Below are 22,394 nucleotides of genomic sequence, written 5' to 3'. Positions count from 1 at the left end.
TGTGGAAGATGGACTGGCCAGTGTAGTTGTGGAAGATATAGACCAGGTAACTGTGGGAGTTTGTTGATCTATTTGGTTTATTGTCTCCAGGCTAAGCTGGTGTTGCCTTAGTTAGAGATGAAAAAAAAAGTGGCTATCATGGGAAGATAGTGGTCTCACCATCCTCACAGTGTTTCCTAATGTGCTCACCTTCTCCTAGCTTCCCCCCACGCCGACTTGCTATTCTTCTTCTAATCTACTGCCCACCAAAACCTGCCCCTCTCTCATCCCTCCTCACAAACCTGCCCAACTCCCCACACCCTTAATCTCACTTCTATTTCCCCTCCAACCCCAACCTGCTTTCCATATTCCTCCACCCCACCTTGCCTTCTATCTTCCCCATTCCTAACTCAAACTGCTCTTTCTCTCTCCATGCCAACCCACTCTCCCACAAACCTACTCTTTCCCTCTTGCCCAATTTGTCCCCTTCAATTCACACGCTCTCTCCCCATCCCCAAATTGCCTGTCCCAACCTGTCCCCTCTCTCCCCTCCCACTGCCCTTTTTCCCCTATTACCTTTAGTCTCCCCCAAACCTGCCCTCTCTGACCTCCCCACTAACACACCCCACTCTATCACCACTTGCCCGTTCCCATTCGCCCTCCCATTCCTACCTCCCGGTTACCCCCTCTCCCTCCAACCACCCCTGTCTATACCCCAATTCCCCCTCACCCCACTTCCTCCCTCCCCCACTCTCCTTCCCCACCACTTACCCCTCTCCCCTGCCCCATTTAGCCTCTCTCCCCCAGTGATCCCTCTTTTCCCCATCTTCCCTTCACTTTCCCCATCTCCCCCCCACTTTCCCCCATCTCCCCCCCACTTTCCCCCATCTCCCCCCCACTTTCCCCATCTCCCCCCACTTTCCCCCATCTCCCCCCCACTTTCCCCTCACTATCCTCCTACTTTCCCTCTCCTCACACCCCTCCCCACTCCCACTTCCCTCTCACTGCCCACTATTCCCTTTTGTCTAGTTGCCCCCCCCAACCTCATTTGTCCCCCGGGGAGGGTGTGGTTGCATGGACTCAGCAGGTAAGCCGCCTAGATCTCTGATGGACAGCCCAGTCGCCAATCAGAGCCTGAGCGCTGCAGGGAGGAGGCGGTACTTGTCCGGCGGTTGGCCAATGGCTGAGGCGGATCCGGGACAGGGGCGTGACCAGGGGGATTGGGGGCGGGGCTTGCACCCCCCTCCTGCCCCCGCTGTGGGGAGAGGCTGCCTTGCTCTGGGCGCTGCGCTGTGACCGTAGCATCAACACTGCTGATAGGCAGGCAGCACTCAAACACAAGGAGGTACCCCTCAGGTCTGTGAGTAGTTAACCTTTCTAACTTCAGAGTGAGTGTGTGAGGGTGGTCTGTCCCTCCTGTGGGAGGTTGAGATTGTTGGGGAGAGACTCCCAAAAAGGGACATTAAACCCGAATAATTCCACTGGGATTCAGCCCCCTCCTGAGGAGAAGTCGTTCTGCAATTCCTTCACTTCAGCCTTACCCGGGAAATGCCAGAACTTGCACAATACTCTGAAAGAGCCTTGCGTTCAGTTTGCTCAGTAATTTCTGTGTAAAGCGCCGGTCATCACTATCTTGTCTGCCACGTATAACAGCTAGAAGTGCACTTTTGTTTTTGGGGACTGAGAAACAAAACGTTCTGACTTTAAAACTTGTTGAAAAACAGAACTGTGCGTTGGGCAAGAAGTTAGAACAGGAATCTTCGCCCTGACTTGGGCTCCATTGAATTGTTCTTTCCCCTCCCATCCTGGTCTGTTTGTCTTTTAAAGAGAACAAGGACTCTTGCACATTTTATTTAAGAAGTGCTTTCATCAATAGTTTTTTTTCATTCTCATTGGGGAAATTGGAAGGCAGTGCCTTCTACACCTTTTAAGACCGGTTTGTTTTTCCTGCAGCATAATTATTGGGCATTTAAATGTTAAGCTCGTGATTACAGAGGAAATGGTTGAGATTCCTCTGTTGCTTGATTTTTCAACTACCAGTTCAAAGCCATTAGACACAGCACAAGGGGAGCTGAGGGCTGGCATTTGCCTGACAGTGGGGTGTGGGGGATGTTTTGTGTGGAATTAAAGCCACCCTTTCCAGATAAATAAATGGTTTATTAGTAGACAGCATTATTTAGATTTTGAGACAAAATGAGGCAGGCCAGGTCATTACTCAGCTTGTTAAGCAACACTGGTTTTAAATGTTATAGCACTGATGGAAATATGTTCTTCTCAGAATTCAGAAGAGCTGCTGTGCTTAGAGAATTGTTTAAAGTTAATTTGAAGTAGCACCTTATTGTATCCGTCTGTCTAATTTTCCTTTGTAAATTGCTACTGCCTAATTTGCTGTTGGTGTTTTGCAATGGGATATTTTGTTTGAGAGTATCCATGTGGAGTTTTAGGTTATGGCGTAGAGTCATAGAGATGCACAGCACGGAAACAGACCCTTTGGTCCACCACATCTATGCCAACCATATATCCTAAAATAATCTAGCCCCATTTGTCAGATTTTGGCCCATATCCCTCCTAAACCGTTCTTATTCATATGCCCGTCCAGATGCTTTTTAAATGCTGTAATTGTGCCAGCCTCCACCACTTCCTCTGGCAGCTCATTCCATCCACGCACCACCCTCTGTGTGAAAAGTTGCCCCCCTTTGTATCTTTTCTCTTCACCTTAAATCTATTCCCTTTAGTTTTGGACTCTCCTACCCAGGGAAGAAGACCTTGTTTATTTACCCTATCCATGCCCCTCATCATTTTATAAACCTCTATAAGGTCACCTCTCAGCCTCCAATGCTCCAGGGAAAATAGCCTCAGCCCAGTCATCCTCTCCCTATAGCTCAAACCCTCCAACCCTGGCATGATCCTTGTAAATCTTTTCTGCACCGTCTCAGATTTAACAACATCTTTCACACAGCAGGGAGACCAGAATTGAATGCAGTATTCCAAAAGTGGCCTAACCAATGTCCTGTACAGCCTCAACATGACCTCCCAACTCCTATACTCAATGCATTGATGCTGCCAGTAGGAATGGATGTGTCAGGATAGGAGTTCAGTATGTGGGTGATGTGTTGACCACAGACCCCATTTGAGCTGTTTCCACTGGTGGAGCACATGGTCACACCTTTTCTGACCCATCCTCAACCAACTGCGGGTTGTTCAATCTGAGCTAGGAAAGGGTTAAGCAGGTGACTTTTGCATTGGTGGTTGTAAGAGACTTGTTGATTTTCACCTATTGTAGGGCTTGAGCATTTGATTCAGAGGAACATTTGAGTACTGTGAGCATCATATTACCAGAGATGCTGTGCTCTGGGTGCGATATTAAACTGAGGTCCTGTCTGTTGATGAATCATATGCAGTAATGATGCATTTAAACAGAAAATTTGAGTTCCCTGGTTAACATTCCTTCCCGAATCACTGCTCCCAAACTAGCTGGTTGACCAACCGTTTTTTTATGGGACCTTGCATAAGATTGCCAGTTGTAGTTGAACATAACCTGGTAAGTTTCTGTCACATGACTGCCTATTTGTAACTTGTCCATTTACACCAATGCTGAGTGACTTTGCAAAGAAATTAGGTCATTCGTTACCTAATTGGCATTATTCACAGACAAGCGTCATCCATTGTTTTACTCCATGTCCAGTATCTGTGATCCACAAATGAAAGTGTTCAAAGGGGGAGAAAGATAATCATTTATTTTACAACTGTAATATTTCCTTGCTGCAATCTCCAGACAATTAACTCTCAAGTCCTGTAAAAATTTGAGGTAAAAGCTGTTCCTAAAACAAAGGTTATGTGATTTGCTGCCACAAGGTTAGTAAATTAGAAATGTTTGTGATTGGATCCTTGGCAGCATGGGTAAAATATTTGGGTAAAAGATAGGAACCAGAGGGTACATATAGATGGAGAAAGTGAGAACTGTAGATGCTGGAGATCAGAGCTGAAAATGTGTTGCTAGAAAAGCGCAGCATCCAAGCAGCCGGAGAATCGACGTTTTGGGCATGAGCCCTTCTTCAGGAATGAGGAAAGTGTGCCATGCAGGCTAAGATAAAAGGTAGGGAGGAGGGATTTAGGGGAGGGGGCGTTGGAAATGTGATAGGTGGAAGGAGGTGAGGGTGATAGGCCGGAGTGGGGGTGGGGGCGGAGAGGTCAGGAAGAAGATTGCAGGTTAGGAAGGTGGTGCTGAGTTCGAGGGTTGGGACTGAGACAAGGTGGGGGGTGGAGGGGAAATGAGGAAACTGGAGAAGTCTGAGTTCATCCCTTGTGGTTCGAGGGTTCCCAGGCAGAAGATGAGGCGCTCTTCCTCCAGCTGTCGTGTTGATATGGTCTGGTGATGGAGGAGTCCAAGGACCCGCATGTCCTTGGTGGAGTGGGAGTGGGAGTTGAAGTGTTGAGCCACGGGGTGGTTGGGTTGGTTGGTACAGGTGTCCCAGAGGTGTTCTCTGAAATGTACATATAGATGGGCATTTCTCAGATTTGATATGAGTTGAAAATAGTGTTTCCCAGGGATTGGTGTTGGACCTTTTGCTTTTTCTGATTTACATTATTGATTTGTGCCTTCAGAGGCACATTGACGAGTCAGACAATGGCAGATGAATTTCCATGCAGAGAAGGGTGAGGTTTTACATTTTGATGGGAGAAACATAGATAAACAATCCAGGCTCAATGGTACAACCTTTGGGGGGGGGGGGGGGGTGCGGAAGTACAAGAGAAAATGGACTTCAGAGTTCATATGCATGACTCTCTGAATGATCTTATGCATGATCTTGTCTTCTGTTTGGCTTAATCAAAGGTCTAACAGCAGCAGCTTGTGTTTTATCCATTTGCTGAGCAATATGTCCACAAGATGCTGCAGGAGGTGGGGTTTAGACCTCCATAGGACTTAGGAGAGATGGGTTGGACTCAGTACTGTGAGAGGTGAGTGACTGAGATCTGGACAAGCTGGGGTAGTGGCAAGCTTTGGAAGAAGCTTTTGATAGTTTGAAAGTGTTTAACTGTGGAAGGGTTGGGTACAGATGGAGTGGGTGTTGTGGAAGGGGACATTTAATGTCAAAATGAAGGGCAAAGCATTCAGGACCCCAACTGGGATGAAATTCCAGGATAGTAATGACTGTGGAGTAATTGGCACAAACTTGCAGCAGTCGTGTTCCTGCAGGCCCTCTCACTGAGAGGGTCACATTAATTTTCAAGGTGCGAAATGAGGCCACAAGGAGGATCCATTTGGGAAGCACTGGGCATTGTCATAGAGTCATACTGCTTAAAAAAAGACCCTTCAGTTCAACTCGTCCACCTCAACCATGTTCCTGAACTAAACTAGTCCTATCTGTCTGTGCTTGGCCCGTATTCCTTCAAACGTTTCTTATTCAGGAAATTATCCAATTGTCTTAACGTTCTGACTGTGTACCTGCATGCACCACTTCCTCAAGAAGTTCATTTCACACATGAACCACTCTCTGTTCTTAAAAAAAAATGTTGCTCATGTCCTTTTAAAGTTTTTCTCTTTTCGCCTTCAAAATGTGTCCCCTAGTTTTGAAATCCCCCAGTGTGTTTGTGTGTGGTGGGTGGGGATGGTAGGAGGAGGAGAGCCTTGTCATGAGTGTCCGACTGTAGTGATCCAAAGTTAGTTCAGGCCAAGTATCAGTGATGGAGGAGGATGGATTCAGTGGTAAGTGCACAAAGATTTTGTTTCGGCAGCTGCGCTACCTGATGTTTATTTGGAGGATATTGTCCCTCATTCCTGACTGATGATCATGTGGACTTTCTGATAACGCCGCTCTGATTTTGTGGGTGAATTGAGTTGCTGAGTCTCTACTCTTAGATACAGTCTGCAAATAATATGTAAACTGGATGGAATTGGGATTGAAGGTGCAGAGTGTCTAGCCACTGTAAAACTAGAGCAAATAATGCAAAAATTAGTGACCAATTCCAGAATCTAGGATGCTGAACAGTTTGATGTGGGTCCAATGTGCTTATTATTGAAGCTGCTCTGTACTTATGGATTTGGTTGAGCAACCCATGTACAGTTTTAGGAAGTGGAGGGGGCCAGAGTTGAATTTTAGGGACACTCCAACCCCCACTGGCCGATGAAGCCATTGCAAACGTAGTTTTTATGTTGGGCTGCATTGAGCTCAGAAAACTGAGGCTGTGCCTTGGAGATGAACCACTGACAAAGCCTGCGTGGGTGTGGCTAACTGTTGTGGGTTTTGCCTTGTAATTCCAGTCACAAAGCAGGTTTCAAGGTGTGAAAGCATTTTTGATAATTCACTTTTTGCACTGCCAAGGAAAATAGTGGGGGCGTTAGAAATGACCTATTACTTACCTCCGTCAAATGCACACCTCTGGTGGTGGATGCCTGCATCATTAGGTGTGAAATCTGTGGCCTTGGAACATTAAACCCTTTTATCATTGCATCGTATGATAAGCTTTAAATGAAATATGTAGTTAAGGCTCAATAACAGGTCTCAACCATTTAATTCTCAGTTCAACGTCATTGCAGACTGGTTTTCAAAAGATTCTAAGTTAGCACATGCACCTCCTCCCTGTTTGGGCTTCATCCATGGCATGTACGTTTCTTTTTTTCAAAATGCCGAGGAAATCTCTTTCAAATGTGATCAGCATTCTAATATAGGGAAATTCGGCATTCACTTATCTCTCCACCCTGCCTCCATTCCTGATGAAGGGCTTTTGCCCGAAACGTCGATTTTCCTGCTTCTCGGATGCTGCCTGACTTGTGCTTTTCCAGCACCACTCTGATCTAAACTCTGGTTTCCATCATCTGCAATCCTCACTTTTGCCTAAATTCAGCATTCGTTCACAGTAGGCTCCTAGAGACAACAAAGAAGTAAATCGCCAAATGATTGTTCTGCACATATAGTTTGAGGAACAAATGTTTGGCAAGACTTCCTCACCGTTCTTTGAATGGGCAGTTTATTACTTCTCTTTAGCTTCAGCAATGGAATCTTTGCATACACTCAGGTGGAGGATTTCTTTCACATCTCACTCCAACGGTGGGCCCTTCAAGGAGGGAGCACAGCCTTTTCAGTGCTGAACCAGAGGGCCAACCTAAATTATGGCCCAGAATTTGTGATGGCCTGACTGCTGTAACAGCGTCGGTGGAAGTTGCAGACCGGAGTCTCGTGGAATGCTCCTCGTAGCAGATCCTGAAGGAAGTGGCTAGGAAATGAGGCTGGGCGTTTTCTCTACCCTGCTCTCACTGCCCCCTTTCTCCGCCCCCCCCCCCCCCCCCCCAAATCCTTATCCAATCAGCGCACCCGACAGCCCCTCCCTCCCTAACCAAGCAGATCTGAGTTCTCCCACCCAGCTCAAACACTGCATCACTTCTCCAGGTCCCTCATCTCCTCCTTGTTTGGCAAGTTAACCCTTATTCTTTGTCATCCTACCCCTGGCACCTTTCTCCCTCCTTAGCTGGCACCCTGCTTGCCTGGTCCTCTACCCACTGCCCACCTGGCATAGTACTACGTCCATTCCTACACTCTACACTCCCAGTGCCCTAATATCACGTTGGTGTACTTAAGGGTTTGACAGCAGCTGTCAAAGTGGTTACAGGGCCCACGGCATTTCAGAATATGGCAGCCTACTGCCTTGAAAAGGGAGTGAGTCATAGAATCCTGGAAGCAGGCCACACTGACCCACCAAACAGCATCCCACCCACGTCCAGCCCCCTTACAATATCCCTGTAACTCAGCATTCACCATGGCTAATCCACCGAGTCTGCACACTCCTGAACATGATGGACAATTTTAGCATGGCCAATCCACCTAAACTGCACAGCTTTGGACTGTAGGAGGAACCCAGAACACCTGGGGGAAACCCACTCGGACACTGGGAGAATAGAACTAGGAGGAAGTGAGCTCTGCGGATGCTGGAGATCAGAGTCAAGAGTGTGGTGCTGGAAAAGCACAGCAGGTTGGGCATCATCCGAGGAGCAGAAGAGTCAACATTTTGGGCATAAGCCCTTTAAGTTTTCCTGATGAAGGGCTTATGCCCGAAATTTCGATTCTCCTGCTCCCCGGATGCTGCCTGACCTGCTGTGCTTTTCTAGCACCACACTCTCGATGGGAAGAAAAGAGTTTACACACGTGCAGCCACCTGAGAGTGGAATCAAACCCAGGTCTTTGGTGCTGTGAGGCAATAGTGTTAGCCACTGACCTACTGGGTAGTATGCTTTTCCCTGCCAGTTCCATGCTACAAAACGATGATGAGAATGGAAGTACAGCTCCACATTTCTGGAGGTGCCTGATTGGAATCTCCTGTCAGAAATGCAGAGCGCTCTCATAGAATCCCTACAATGTGGAAACAAGCCATTTGGCCCAACAAATCCACACTGACCCTTTTGAAGGATATCCCAACCAGACCCATTCACCTACCCTATTGCTCTAGGTTTTCCCCTGACAAATGCACCTAACCTACACATCCCTGAACACTACCGGCAATTTAACTTGGCCAATCCACTTGACCTGTACATCTTTGGACTGTGGGAGGAAACTGGAGCAAACTCTCACAGACATGGAGAGACTGTGCAAACTCCACATAGACAGTCACCTAAGGCAGGAATTGAACCAAGCGCTAACCACCGAGCTACCATACTTTCTCCTTTCTTGTTTAAAAGTAAAGGGATGGATTACCACTTCTTGGAAAATGCAGCCCTATATAATCCACTGATGTGGGTGTTCAACCCACAACCACCTTGCTCTTACAAGCGAAAGTGTTACAACAAAGCCCTACGCTGTGTAATTTTTCCGGATTTGAAACGCCAAATTGTCCAGTTTTCCATACAGTGCAAACTATCCAAAGTTTACTGTTAATTATTGTGCCAAGCGCTGAAGATTTGGGGTCATGACCTCACGGGTTGTGAATGTTCCCCTAATGTAAATTTGTTTTCAGGTAATCTTAGAACTCAGCCACTCGCTTTGTCCAGTGTGCTCCTGTGAACTGATTTAATCATTACCCAAAGTTAGAGATGGGGAAGTAAATGCTGATACAATCAGGGACACATGCATCCTATGAGTGAATAAAACAAAATATATGTTGGTTGGCTCCAATTTGTTTGAAAAAAAACCTTCATTTACTGTATTGATTTAATTTCAAATTAAATATGTACAATTGGGTCTGGTGCATTGTTCTACAGCGCTGGTTAATGAATTCAATGCTCTGTGCTGGTCTGACTGAAATTCCACGTTCTACTTATTCTGAATTGTTGGGAGGAGCTGTATTGCATTCCATAGGCTCTGATGTATTCGGTGTTTTCTGGTTTTCTGAAACATCAGGATGGGCCTGTTTATATGGGATGCTGTACACCACTGTTTCCTGTCCCCACGAAATATCAAAGCGATCTATCATCTTGCCCTTTGTTTACCTAATGATAGTCTTGCTAATTAAACTCATTTACTTTGGATTGTGCAAATGGAAAACCTCAACTCTCAAAGTATTAAAGTGATGCTTAACTTGCTCGTTTCTGGCTGCAAGACAGTTTCACAATTTCGATACGTAGCTCAGCATCATGTCCACTTACTGCCTGATACTGTACAAGTACTTTCTGAAGCTTGTTGCTCTGATTTCTATGTGACTTGCACTTCCAGTTGACTAGTTTAGCTACTATGTTGGAGAGGGGGATGAAAGGGGACCTTTGTTTAAATGTATGTGGCAGTTAATCTGTAACTCTATACAGAACATTTTCTGTAGTTTGCTGCTCAAGCAGTGCACTTCAAGCAGGACTGTTTCTAAAAAGTAACGACCTCTCTATCATCATCCAATTAGGCTGCAAATTATATGTGTAATGTTCAGTATATGTTAAGTAAAATGTATAAATTATGCATGTTTGACTGACTGTGTCCTGGCTGTTTTTAAAATTTTAAACCTGCAGTTTTCAGTCGTGACTAATACTTTGTTCAGGCTACACCCTACTCAATTTTCTAGGATGTCTTAAGAGTAGGTGTGTCAGTGTTCAGACAGTGAACAAACAGGAGTGCGTTTTCATTCTGTGCTGCTTGTTTGAAAAACCTGTTGAGGTGCTTCATGAGCAGAGGGGAATCAAAAGAAAAATGGGCACAGGGTTAATTGGCGAGAAATGTAGTTGTGCAAGATCTTCAATAGGACCTTAAGAGGTGAGAGTGATGTGATGTCTTGGTGAATAAAGTGAGGGGAGATCAAAGTCAGTAGAGTTCTAGATATTGCCCTTTGCCCTTTGAGGAAGTTGCTGAGATGGGCAAGGTTGAGATCATGAAGGGCTGGAATGGGCATTCAAAATATTAAACTGAGGGCAGCATTTTAGATGAACAGGAGCGAGTGATGAATGAGGGGAATCTGCTGCAGGAGAAGGTATAGACTGCAGAACTTGGCAATGCATTGAAGTTGATTGGAAGGATGGGAAGGCTGGCCTGTACAGGGCAGGAATGTTTGAGTCATGAGGTGACCAAGAATGAATGAGGATTGCAGTTGATTTTACTGTGGTCTTAGTGATGAAGAGGAAATGGATGAGTCACTCGACATTAGGTCAAATTGAACATTGAGATTGCGAGCTGCTGTATATAGAATTCTGAGTGATTTGAACAGTCCACTGGGTTCTACAATGTGGTATGGCACACTGGTCTCCTATAGTTATCCAGAGGGCTTCCAATCTGGGTCAGGGTAATTGTTGGAACAGCAGACGATGTTGAGTCCACCTTGGGTGAGGGAGAAGCACATGGTAAAGATTGGCCACATGATAACCCCAGTGCTGTTCAACATGTGGCTGTCGAAGGCCACATCTCTTAAATTCATCTACAGTAATGACGTGTGTGCGCCGAAGTTCCATGCTTCCACATTCTGGACATTAAGAAGTTGACAGATGACTGCACCAAAGGGTGTCTTGCATTGAATCTCTTGACAGAAGTGCCTCCGCAAAGCCAGTGCCAAAAGAGATTTACATATCTACATAGATGTATAGAGATTGCAGTATGATCCCAACCCAGCATGCTCAAGGGTGACTCTGGATAGGACTCTCTCTCCTTCTAGGAAACATCTGAAAAAATAGCATTAAAGGTCACAATCAGAAACAATCTTGCTGGATGTATGGAGGCACTGCTGCCACCATCATAGCTGGACCTCAGCAATCGTCCGATTGTACTCTTCAACCAAGTGTTTTGTACTAGTCTTGAAAAAGTTCATGCCACGCACACATCTGGTCAATGTTCATCTGAACGCAGCTGTGTGCATCATAACTGGAACTTTCTACTCAACACGTGGCTTCCTGCCTCATAACATCACATTCATCGGCTGACAAAATCCCACAATCTGGCAGAAGTCATCGTGCTGCACTTCACTTGCCTGCTCCATAATGACACATTCAATTCACCTACTGCCTACCATCCATCTCAGGGGCCCGATATGGAACAAGCTTCCTGAGTAACATTTACCAGCAAGACATCTTTTGGACGAGGAATGGGAACCATAGGAAGTCACTAACCAGCTCCTTGTGAGAAATGCCATTTGAAATGGCCAACTTTGATCTACTTTAGAAAGAGTGGTCCTTGCTGAATATGCTCAGGATTACCCATTACTGAGGCCACATTACAAACCCATTCTAGATTATTTCTAGCCAATCTGATTTGGAGATATCCTAACAGATGTCTGGAGCAGGTGTGCATTACCACTGCACTACAATAGCTCTACAAACCCTGTAGGAACTTGTGGACTTTCACTAACTGTGCTGCATGTTATGGAGGAGTGCCCCTAATGCAGGCTAACCATCTTAAACTCAGTAAGTGGGATTGCTTGATTCTGGGGATCTGCAAGCACTAAACAGTGGACTCCAGATGGTGGCATCCTGGTTTGTGCAGTAGATATGGTACAGTGGTAACGTCCCTACCTCTACACCAGGAGGCTGCCGTTCAAGTCCCACCTGCTCCAGCAGTGTGTAATCGCATCTGACCAGGTAAACTTGTCAATAGAGATATCTAATCAAATGATGACATTTCTTTGGTTCTTTGTAAACAAAAAAGTTGCCCAGTTCTTGCGTTGTACGGATGAGAAGGTTCTTGGTCTGGACACCCCCTAACTCTTGCAGACTTGGCTGACCCTAGCTGTGACCACAAGAACTGAAAAAGAGTAGGAATATACCATTTGGTCTGTTGAGCTTGCTCAGCCATTTAATACGATCATGGCTGATCTAGTTCCACCTCCCGTCCAGCTTTCCATATCCACTGATTCGCTGAGTGACTAAAAATCTGCCTCTCCCAGTCTGAAAGGCATTCTGTGAATGCATTCGTTGGTCTTGCCACACCTGGTTGTTAAGGGCCAGGAAGGCCGGAGACTTTCCTGTCTTTGTGGGCGATAATCGTTTTGCCACCACTGAGGATATGATCAGTTTCAACTGTGACAACTCTGGTTAAACTAAAGACGTGACCTTGCAAAGCCCCAGAGCACTTGACAACCAAAGCTGTACTTTAGGACGATGACCATTCAAATGTGGACAGCGTGGCCGCCAATCTTTATGCAGTAAGATCCCACAAGCAGTAAATGAGTTAAATGACCAGATAGGTGGTGCTGAGTTCGAGGGTTGGGTCTGAGACAAGGTGGGGGGAGGGGAAATGAGGAAACTGGAGAAATCTGAGTTCATCCCTTGTGGTTGGAGGGTTCCTAGGCAGAAGATGAGGCGCTCTTCCTCCAGCCGTCGTGTTGCTATGGTCTGGAGATGGAGGAGTCCAAGGACCTGCAGGTCCTTGGTGGAGTGGGAGGGGGAATTGAAGTGTTGAGCCATGGGGTGGTTGGGTGGGTTGGTTGGTGTGGGTGTCCCAGAGGTGTTCTCCGAAACGTTTCGCAAGTAGGCGGCCTGTCTCCCCAATATAGAGGAGGCCACATCAGGTGCAGCGGATGTAGTAAATGATGTATGTGGAACTGCAGGTGAATTTGTGGCGGATATGGAAGGGTCCCTTGGGACCTTGGAGGGAAGGAAGGGGGGAGGTGTGGGCGCAAGTTTTGCATTTCTTGCAGTTTCAGGGGAAGGTGCCGGGAGTGGAGGTTGGGTTAGTGGAGGGTGTGGACCTGGCAAGGGAGTCACGGAGGGAGTGGTCTTTTTGGAATGCTGATAGGGGAGGGAAATATATCCCTGGTGGTGGGGTCCGTTTGGAGGTGGTGGAAATGACGACGGATGATATGATGTATATGGAGGTTGGTGGGGTGGTAGGTAAGGACCCAGTGGGGTTCTGTCCTGATGGCGATTGGAGGGGCGGGACTCAAGGCTAATGCCCAAAACATTGATTCTCCTGTTCCTTGGATGCTGCCTGACCTGCTGCGCTTTTCCAGCAACACATTTTCAGCCCTGATCTCCAGCATCTGCAGTCCTCACTTTCTCCTAAATGACCAGATAATCAGTTCAGCTAATGTTGGCTGAGGGGCAGGCATTGACTGGGGAGGGAGAGCCCAGACCCTTGTTTTACTTGGAATTGAAACGTACAACATTATAAGGTCCGTCTGAGAGGACGGACAGAACTGTGGTTTGATATTGCATCTGGAAGATTCCACCTCCTGAGGAGTGTGGCTGTCCCTCAGTACTGCACTGTGGTGTTAAATTATGTTTTGTGCTTGAATCTATAAATGGGGACTTGACTCACATCCTGCTGATTCGTACAAGTGACTACCATCACTGAGTCATATCCAACACCTAAGTGGAGCAAATTGTCCTGAAAATAATTGTATGAACAGTTGAACAAAAAAGTACTCTTAGAAAATTGGACAGTACCTTTCTATGGTTTAATGTCACTGGTACATTTTAGAAACATTTGTATCAGGTTTAGCTTGGTGAAAGATTTTGACTATAGTTTTTTTCAAAAATAATTGACAGAATTGATGAACTCTCTACAATCTCTTAAGGCAAATCTTCTTCACGCTCTTGCAATCGCCTGTTTGAATCGATGGTGATGTCTGTGTGTTTGCTGGGTGCCTCTTCACTCCCAGTTTCCCCCCTCTGCCTGTTTTCAGCCAGGATGAATGAGCTGAGCTAGAGAGAGTTTTGTCTGTGTAGCATCTCTCACCACTGCAAGGTGTTCTGTCTCCTTATTTAGTGTAGCACCATCCCAGCCATTAGTGAAGATATCACTGTCACAGTTGGATCTAAAATACATGTTCAGAATTTGGTATAGAAAAGAAAAGGAAATATTTGAATTAATATTGTGCTTTTCACAATTTCGGGACATCGCAAAAAACATTGACAGTCAGTTATGTACTTTGGAAGATTGATCTCTGCTGTAATGTAGGGATGTATATTCAGCTCTAACAAATTGCACAGCTAATCCGTCGTAGGTATTTGGAGGAAGTCCTGAAGGCATTTATCTTGCAAGAAATTGTCCCTGAAACTAAGGGTATGTCAGGCAATGAGAAATAATTGATTCCCATCATTACTAAAACAAGTTCTCTCCACTATCTGTTTGTTTCCAATATTCATTTCTTTAGGATCACCAGATATTTCAAAATGAATGACAGCTAAATAACTGCTAATATGGAAATAACTGTGAGGGTTGCTGTGCACAAATTGGTTACTTCACTTCCTACATCACACCGATCTGTTAATGACTGTAGAATGTATGCAGTAATGTTAATTGAGAGAGAAATATTAATCCAGACGCTAGGTATAGTTCCCCTTCTCCTCCTTTCTGAAAGATTTTGATGGAATGTTTTACATCTATCCTAATAAGCAAATCAATGCATTTAGCATTTCATCCAAATAATGCTCCTGACTGCTGCTCGTCTTTTCTATATTCAAATCCACGTTAAACTAAAAGCTTCAATATTCGCCTCCAAGCTGCAGTTCTCCTCCTATCCAAATCACATCCCTTTACATCAACAGTTTACATAGAGCTTTATTGAGAATGTAATATATGTCAAGGCATGGTGTGGTTTGTCCCTGTCGCACCGTTGCAAGTATAATCAAAGGAGCAGCCTTGAGACTAAACACTCTAATATTTCAGAGGAAGCATTATGCAAATAATCTAGCATTTCTGTCTGGGTTTCTCAAGACAATGCATGAACTTGTGTAGATTTCAACTAGGGTTAAGATCTGACCCCCACAATTCCAGTATCTTCAAGAGCTGTTCATGCCTTGGAACAGCTTCAGCCTTTTGCACATTATCATCTTGTCTTAATAGAGAGTTCTCAAAGCTTTGCTGATTTGACTAGTGTGGGCAAGTTCTTTCCCATCTCAAGAATGATCTGGATTAGAAAATACGAACAGTTTTTGCTTGTGTAACTAAACAAGGGAGGTAACTTCAGTTGGATTCTCATTTGCAAGTGTTTTGATGCGAAATGCCACTTTTTAAGATCATGGTTTGTCTGATAATCCTCAACTCTACTTTCTGCCTTTTCACTCCTGATTTTTGAATGATCCGAAAACTCTGTGAAACAATTTTGACAACTGTCTATTGTGTTTTTTTAAAATGAGTACCCACGGCAGCCTGATGTTCTCTCAAAATGTCGACTTAGTGGTAACAGCAAAATTGTTACTTTTTGTAATCACATGACCTTTTTGACCTGGAAGCTCTACAGGAGGGGAAAAAAAAGTGTAATTATTTGAAAATATCCAGGAAATCTGTTAATAGTTTAAAGACCTTTTCAGATATTGTTTTGAGTTTAGGTGCATAGTAATTTCATTGAATTGTAAGAAATGCTGATCTCTGTGACCTGATTTACTCTTGACCTGGAAGCTGTACCGAAAGGAAATGAACTGTGGATTGGCAAACACTGGTAGTGTAATATGTGTCAAGACATGGTGTGGCTTATCCATGTCACACCACTGCAAGGATAATCAAAGGATCTGCCTTGAAACTAAACTGAAATACTTGAGAGGCGGACACAGGGGAGCTACAAGATGATGAGTTGGAGGGTAAAGATAATCAGTGCACAGATATCAGCACAAAGATGAAAGAGGCAGAAAGACGTACAGAGAATTATTGAAGAGGAAACTCACTTGCAGTAACTGTCCCCATGAAACTCTGAAAGCTGTTGTCAGACCAACACAATGGCTCAGTGGTTAGCACTGCTGCCTCACTGCCAGGGACTCTGGTTCGATTCCAATTTCAGGCAACTGTGTGGAGTTTGCACATTCTCCCGTGTCTGTGCGGGTTTGCTCCGGTTTCATCCCACAGTTCGGAGATGTGCAGGTCAGGTGAATTGGCCACGCTAAATTGCCCATAGTGTTCAGGGCTGTGTGGGTTAGGTGCATTAGTGAGGGGAATGTAGAAGGGTAGGGGAATGGGTCTGGATGGGATACTCTTTGGAGGGTTGAGGTGGATTTGTTGGGTCAAATGGCCTGTTTCCACGCTATAGGGATTCTGTGACCCATGATGAACCTGCATGATTAATTTTAAACCTGCAGTTGTAATTCTAGGGAGGGATTCAGTTATTGAGATTGCATAAGCTGTATCTTTATCCATAAGAATGTAAGACATTGGAACAGAAGTAGTCATTTCAGGTTCTGATGTGTTCTGCAATGAGATCGTGGTTTGTTTGATAATCTTCAACTCTACTTTTTGCCTTTTCACTCTTGATTTCTGAATGATCCGAAAACTGTGTGATACAATTTTGACAACTGTCTATTGTGCTTTTTTTAAAATGAGTACCCACGGCAGCCTGATGTTCTCTCAAAATGCTAACAAATCATATCTCATATGTTGGTTTGATGACTCTGCCAATTTCATCCCTTGGAATGTCCTGTTTTACCAGCAGCATAGATATGTTAATAATGGAAACAGTGACTTTCAGTGGCGTGGGTGTGACCCTGAGAGTACTGAACATTGTCTCCAGATCCTGTGAATTTTTATGGTTTCAGGTCAAACGTGGCTAAAGAAACCATTTGATTAGTTACCACCTCTCCACCAATATTTCTCCACATTGAAGAAACACAATGCATCCCAAATGCACAGAATGTACTCTGGATGGGATGTTTCAATTCTGTTACCAGGAGTGACACTACTGACTACATACCTTGAAGGACATTCTAGTTGCAGTGCTATAGTCTGGTGCCCCTGAGGTAGCCTGTTGTTCAGAACTGCTGAACTCCTGATGTGTACACATCATTGTTTATTTTTAAAAAAAATTATGTCACTCTGCCTTCTTATCAGCAAATTAAAGCAAAAGACGTTGAGTGGTACTACTGTCACCAGATCCCCGCACCCTTGGCATCCTGGTAGTCAACATGAAGCACAAACTGAAATAGTCCAGCCACAGGTCAGAGGCTGGGATTTGTTAAGAAAGCCTCCATCTATCTCCCTAAAAGAACATCTGTAAGGCACAAACCTGGTCTTTGATGGAACCTTACCCATTTGCCTGCATGACTGCAGGTCCAGTCACACTTTCACTCAATACCATCTATATCAAAGCAACCTTTAACACATTCCCCCTCCTCTTAATATAATACCTTCAACATTCAGTCTGTCCACAACCTATGCACGGTGGCTGCAGTGCCATCTCACCAAGGCTCCTTCAACAATGCCTCCCAAACTCAATGCCACTATCTGTAGTTTGCCCACTAAGCCACTCGCTTTCTTGTCTTGGAATTATATTGCAATTGCTTCACTATCACTGGCTCAGAATCCTGGAACTACCCTGCCAATAGCATTTTGGATTGTCCCTGAATGAACTCCTGTGCTTCAAGAAAGTGGTTCAAGATCACCTTCTCGGTGTCAGCAATGCCCACATCCTGTGAATGAATTTTTAAAAAAAGCCTTTCACCTTGAAGTTCTCTGTTTGAAATGTGAGCAGGTGTAATATGATCTGGAGAAGGGAGAACGAGCCATACACATGGATGTGTTTTCCTTAAAGTGAACAGTTACTGCGCATTTAACAAGATAAATCTCCGCAGTTTTGCAATGATTTAACATTCAAAAACCTAATAGGATATTCAATAATCAAAACGTGGCCACTTAATCAAAATGCAGTGACAGAGCTGGGCAGATGTTACCATGGAAAATGTATTTGTTGCTAGTGGTAGATTGTATTCTGTGAATTTGTGAGGTCATTGCTTCTGGTTGGTCTCTTTGGATCCTTGCAGGCCACACCATCAAAAGCTATAATTGGAACCTATTGGGTATATCTGAACCCAGATGTCAGCTTGGCTTACTTAGCATGATTGGCTTTTACATCAAGAGATGCTATCCTCTCACTCCACTGCAGGACTTGTTTGGATGAACTTGGCTGCAATAAAATACTGTAGATGTTGGAACTCTCATAGGGGGAAAAAAAGGGCTGTAAAATTATGTTGTGACAGCAACTGAGTTAGTATTTCAAGGCCAATGGGTTTCTCCAGCACTTTGTTTAATCTAGTGCTGACATTCTGTAGAGTGTTGGACCAATGGTACATGGTTAGGTGTGCCATCATTTGGATCAAAAATGTATACATGGACATGAATGATAGCACAACGCACTTAGCAGAAGGACAAGAAACACTTACGTTTTTATGCTAGTGTCTTCTTCTCCTAACACCAACACTGGAACCACATGAACTGCTCAAAGTGACTGACTGCCATGTTTTCCTCCATCAGTTATTGCATGAATTTAAGAAATAGAAGGAGGATCCATTCGTATTGCCCTTTGTGCCCACCCCACTATTCACTAAGGTCATGAATGAGCATCCACTCAATTCAACGTTTCCCACCGTTGGCCCATACTTCTCAATTCCCTTAAAGTGAAAATAGCTATTGATTTGCATCTTCAATACTCGCTATGCAACATTATATTCTAGGCAAACGAGAAGTCCAAAGATTTGCGACTTTGAGTGAATCAGTTTCTCAATTTGCCCAAAATAGCAAGTCTGTTAGTATTTCTAGGCAGAGAGCAGTCAAATATCATCCAAATCGTTAAACCCCTCTGAATTCTATACATTTCAATGAGCTCACTCATTCTTTTAAATGCCAGGGAATATAAGCCCAATCTACATGTTCTCTCCTCACCAGAGAAGACCTTTTATTCCCAGGAATCAGTCTTATGAAGTTTTGTTGTATTCACCCTAAGGCAAATATGGACTTTTTTTTAAGCAAAGGAATCAAAACAATTTGTGTTACGCCAGGTGTGTTCCTTAATAAAGTTCTGGAATTGCAGAACACCTCTTGTATTCCAATCCTCTGCAATAAAACCAATGACTATACCATCATAATTGCATTGTTGCCTTTGTTTCATGTGGCAGCACGTTCGGAGTATCAATGTTTAACAGTTTACAAATCAACCAAAGCGAGTAACCTCACGTTTCCCTGTATATACTCCACCTGTCAGTTCCTTGTCTATTTAATTCATTCGATCCCGAACCCCGCTGCAGCCTCGTTGGATCATCTTCACTTTTCCATTTAGTTCTGTGTCCTCTGTAAATTTGGATCGATGCTACTCGATCCCCTCATTTGAGTCATTGATACAGACTGAAAAACATTGACCCTGTGGCACTCCAGTAGTTGTATCCTGCCATTTGTAAAATTATCTGTTCATTCCTGTTCTCTGATTTCTGTCCATTATTAAATTCTTAATTCCTGCTCCTCTATGATGGCAATCCTGTGATCCCTAATCTTGTATCATAATTTCGCATGTGTCACCTTTTATTGAATGCCTCCTGAAAATCCAAGTAAACTCCATCCACCGGTTTTTCTGCTTTATCTACTCTGCTGGTTACACCTCTTTTATTTTATATAGAAAACAATATGCTTTCCCTTTCAAGAAACTATTTTGACTCTGCCCTTATCAGATTAAGTGCAATAATCAATTGGTTATGTGGGCAGCCTGGAGTGGTGATAAGGCACCATTTTAAATGCAAGTTCTAAGTTCTTTCACAACCAAGATTAGAGGAAATGTCTAAATCTGCACTCTTCCACTGTTAGTTTATAAACTGGATATTAATAACAGAACAGTTGATGGTTTACCATTGCTCTATGGCTCTATCAGCAGCAATATCTCACTCTTTGTACAGGATCAGCAGTATTATAGATGAAAGCTAATTTTTGATGCAGACTTGCTTGCACTACCCCCAACCTCCATGCCATCTTTAATTGTAAAGCAAATGTTGAGTATTTCTGTGCTCACCTGATAAGATCTGGGGTGTGTGTTCTTCTAATGTAGTAGGTTACTAGTAGAATATGGAAATTGGAGTGTTTTATATCGTTTTAAATCACCACAGGATTTTATCTATTGTTTCCTTGTGAATTGTGGTACTTCTCAAAGGGTTCTGTGCTGGGTAATGAAATACCACCATCCTGGCTGGAAGGAGAATGGAGCCATCCTAAGTGCTGCAAGATCTCCCTGAGGGCCAAATAGTTGCAGCATGAGATGATCTCCGATATCAGCCTTCAGTTATGTGATAACTCATTGCTCTGTAAACAGAATTCCTGATATTCAGCACTGTGTAGGTAATTGGTTGAGTAATGAAGCTGTTTAGTGATAAGTTATGCAATCCACTGCCAATAATGTCACTGCCAATTTACTCCATTATAACCCTGAGTTCCATCAACGTAAATGAGTTGAGCACTTGTTGGTGATGTGCTGTTGCTCTGAGATTTAAAGCATGAGACTGCGATCTGCCCCTGTTGTATTTTGGAAACTTTCTCCAGTATGATGATTAAAGCCTGTTATGTTGAAGGTAAACATATGAAATCAGTTCACACTGAGGTGCTGTTTATTTTGGCAAAATCTTCCCACTCCCCCTCTCTGTCCCAGTCTCAGTTGCTGCAACTTGCTACAGTCACGCTTCAGATTCCAAGATCTAATGGTTTTGACTGTTCAGGCATGAAAGTATGAAGAGGACGAGGTCGCTTGGTCTCTCAGCACATTTTGTTTCTCAATGTATATTGCATTGATGGCATCTTAATTTCCAACTCTCCCTCACCAAGTTATTCCCATGTGTTGTGAAGGATTGGTGAGGCAACACTTTCAATATTGGTACAATATTAGATAACCTATCTTCAAGAGAGTATTGTTAACAGGGGCAGGTTGAAGATGAAGATTTACGAGATTAACAGTTGAACATTACCGTGTTCGTGCACAACCATTACAAGTTTTCAAAAAAAAAATGCAAAACCAGAAATTGTTGAAAAAGTGGAGAGGAAGCAGAGTCTATGTTCCAGGAGCAGTGACCCTCTCCCCAGATGCTGCCAGACCTGAGCTTTTCCAGCAATTTCTGTTTCTGTTTTTGTTTTTGATTTACAACATTCACAATTCTTTTGGGTTTTTTTAAGTGCTGTGTGTATTTGAGCTAAGATGCTAACTTGTGTTAGATACTTGTGCGGTATGGGAAAAGTTGGTATTTGTTGCAGGTTCCTAGTTGCTCATGAAACAATGAGCAAGAAATAGAATGAAGAGAGTTGCTTTAGAGGTAAGGAGATCATGGTGCCATGTTTCAGAAGTAAGTGATTAGGTGGCAAATTTGTGCACAAGAAATTGAATACTGGAAATTTCTTCTGATCAATGTGCAAAAGGTGGATGTATGTCAAAACTTACAAGCAAGTTGACAGTTCTGAAATGAAATCATTTATTTACTGTAGGAAATGTGACAGCCACTCTGTGCAGTGCAAAGTCCAACATTAGCAAAATTTGATAATGACCTGATGGATCTTTTTTTTGTGTCGATGAAATGATAAATATGACCAGGAGCCTGGAGAAGACTTTCCTAAGAGTGTTATGGAATATTTTGAGTACAGCTGAGGAGAGAGCAAAGTCTCTGTTTTATGTTTTCATTGACCTATCTATATGTGCGCAATTAAACAAAATCCCAGTAAGTTTGAACGACATTACAAAAAGGCTAATTTCAAATCCATCATTGCAAGCTACAGCAAAGGAGCTTAATTTTTCAGGTTCTCTTTAAAATTATCAGCAAGATAAGATTATGACTGAGTGTAGCCTAGTTTAAAATTGTATAGCTTTTCTTAAGTTAAATTCTTATTGTGGTAGTGCTAGGTAAAATGTTCTTGTGACCCATTACTTCTGAACCAGTTAGGAAGTAATCTAGGCACCATTTTCCATTTGCAAAAACATCTTGTGGTAGTTTCTTGTTTAAAGGAACTAATACTTAAATGTGTCAATGAGGGGAAAGTTTTTGAGCAACAGATGGAAATAATTATTTTTGCCACATTCGTCAATGGGATTTTCACGACTTGAGTTCAGAGTAGGATTTGAACAACCAACCTTCAAACAAGTAGCTTAATGCACTTTGGCGAGTTATGAGTGGAACGTTTTTTAAAAAAAACTCAACTCTGGTGAATAGTGTAGACTTTTTGACTTGAAGACTGACCAGTGACCTGGATTCTGATGTGCATCGTCCATGATGCAATGCTTACAATTTTCTGCATTATCTGCCTTGAAGTTTTTAACTTTCGCTAGGTACAAAGTCTGTGACTGAGCACTGGGAAGGG

At 43.7% G+C, this 22,394-nt stretch overlaps 1 protein-coding gene across 2 annotated transcripts in view; it reads left to right on the top strand.

Moving 5' to 3' along the window:
• Window positions 1-1,228: 1,228 nt before the first annotated feature.
• Window positions 1,229-22,394, top strand: part of pls3 (plastin 3 (T isoform)) — a 115,090-nt gene continuing 93,924 nt past the window's right edge. Inside the window, exon 1 of one of the 2 annotated variants that reach the window (XM_060832599.1) lies at window positions 1,229-1,335. The gene's annotated coding sequence lies outside the window, so the exon portion shown is untranslated. Of the gene's footprint in view, window positions 1,340-22,394 lie in introns of both variants that reach the window. The other variant, XM_060832601.1, reaches the window with a different exon arrangement.

Source organism: Hemiscyllium ocellatum, chromosome 11 (genome assembly GCF_020745735.1).
Source record: "Hemiscyllium ocellatum isolate sHemOce1 chromosome 11, sHemOce1.pat.X.cur, whole genome shotgun sequence".
In the NCBI taxonomy this organism is placed as follows: domain Eukaryota; kingdom Metazoa; phylum Chordata; class Chondrichthyes; order Orectolobiformes; family Hemiscylliidae; genus Hemiscyllium; species Hemiscyllium ocellatum.
The sequence above is the reverse complement of the archived record's forward strand: the minus strand, read 5'-3'. Positions and strand labels throughout refer to the sequence as shown.